This window comes from Rousettus aegyptiacus, unplaced genomic scaffold (genome assembly GCF_014176215.1).
Source record: "Rousettus aegyptiacus isolate mRouAeg1 unplaced genomic scaffold, mRouAeg1.p scaffold_m13_p_16, whole genome shotgun sequence".
Lineage (NCBI taxonomy): Eukaryota > Metazoa > Chordata > Mammalia > Chiroptera > Pteropodidae > Rousettus > Rousettus aegyptiacus.
In genome coordinates, this window is record NW_023416291.1 from 23814294 (window position 1) to 23816216 (window position 1923).

Below are 1923 nucleotides of genomic sequence, written 5' to 3' on the forward strand. Positions count from 1 at the left end.
GTCTTAGAGTTGCATCACGTATTAGTAAATGCATGAACCTTTATTGTTTTCAACATAACTAAAAGTTTAAAGTATATATCATATTTTTAATGAGTCTTCTCTTTATCTCAGTTATACAACTGAACACCAAATCAATTCTATCAGTTAAGATGGCTTCTCCTGTAAAATAAAATAAATTGCAAAGCCATTTTTTCCAAACCAAACAATCATCACTAGAACTTTCCACTAGATCTCACAGATCTAATGAGAGACCAGATTCTATTTCCCAGCCTCCCCTTTATTTTCCCAGTATCATCTTCTTAAACCTAAATTGCCTTATTTGTGCACTGAATTATATCATTTATCATTACTTTTGGCCCCAAAATATATTAAAATGCTTCCATAATTATGATACTTTAGTACTCGTAAATTCCAAATATTATCTTTGTTTATGTCGTCTCATCCAGACTTTCCGCCTGGCATCCCGAGCCCAGTCAAACTCATCATACCCTCCACCTTCTCACTCCCCTTTGTTTTGAGCACATCTGTAGTGTGCAGATCCTTCCTACTGTCACCAGAATGCACTATCCTGAACTCAAACCCCAAAGCAGTGATAAGAGTCTTCCTTCTCCCAGGACATTCCTGCCTGTCCTTGAGGCCCTGGTTTAACTGCCTTTTCCTTTGAGAGGTTTTCCGTAAATGCATACTGACTTATTTTTTTATTTTTTAAAATTTCATTTACTTATTTTTTTTTTTAAGTAAGGCAAACCTTGGTTGACCTCACAGATTGCCAGGACCTTGTCAGTTTATAATCTCTTTTTGTTTTTTATTTTTTACGCCTACAGCACCCGGTCTTCCTAAGTGGTCTCCCATCCAAGTACTAACCAGGCCTGGCCCTGCTTAGCTTCCCAGATCAGACGGGATTGGGCTTGTTCAGGGTAGCATGGCTGTAGATTGACTTAACTTTCTTTACTCCTGTTTGTCCCACATTCTGTTCTATAGAGTGACATGGTTACCGAGTGTCTGGGTCATATGTCTTCTCTTGCTAACTAAATTCCCATCTTTGAAGATGGGAGTCAAATTTTTCATTTTTCTAGTGCCTATCATAATGCTTTGTGTATACTTAATGCAAGCCCTTAATAAATCTTGTTGATTGAAAAAAATGATGATACCAAAACTAAATAGTATGCTTGAAATATTCATGAAGTACTTCTGTATTAGAGTAGCCGAATACGTAGTTACTTACATCTAGGATAAAATTTCATTTCTTGCACTTGTAATGAGGGCAATTTCCTTGGTTTCAACATTCTCTTGGCTTTCTTATCCTTGCAACTTAGTATTTCACTGGGTTAGTGTGAGGATTAAGTAAAATAATTCAAATAAAGAATAGTGCCTGAGACATCATAAGTTATCAAAAAAATTAATTCCCTTTCCATCGTTTATTCCCATTTACACACTTTATTAAGTTTTGTTTGAATATAAATTTTTAAACTATAAGCTAGCATAACTCCAAACATTTTCTGGAAGTAATTTATATCTAACATTTTTGGTAGGGGTTATCTCAAAGAAAGTAATGATTAATTAAATTAAAATAAGTATTTATTATAGGTGTCTAAAAACCTCAGTCAGCTCATACTCCTTAATAAAAATGAGAAGCAGGTGATGAGTTGATCATGTGACTGAAAATCTGCAGTTGAGGGAAAGGCAGTCACTCAACTTAGGTGCAGGTCACCATGGCTCCATAAGTCAAAGTAAAGGGGGATGAACCCTTAAAGAATGCCTTCAATAGTAGGTTCTAAAAAAGAGAAGATATTAAAATTAATTTCTAGTATTGAGAAGTCAAAGCTACAAAGATTTTCATGTTAAGCTATCATGTAGACCCAGAGTAATGTCTGTCAAAGGAGAATTATTTTTACAAATAGGAAGTTTTACTATGAGTTAATG

At 34.8% G+C, this 1923-nt stretch overlaps 1 pseudogene; it reads right to left on the reverse strand.

Annotated features, from left to right (window-relative positions):
* Nucleotides 1-815: 815 nt before the first annotated feature.
* On the reverse strand, nt 816-934 carry LOC118612805 (annotated as a pseudogene).
* Nucleotides 935-1923: the final 989 nt, after the last annotated feature.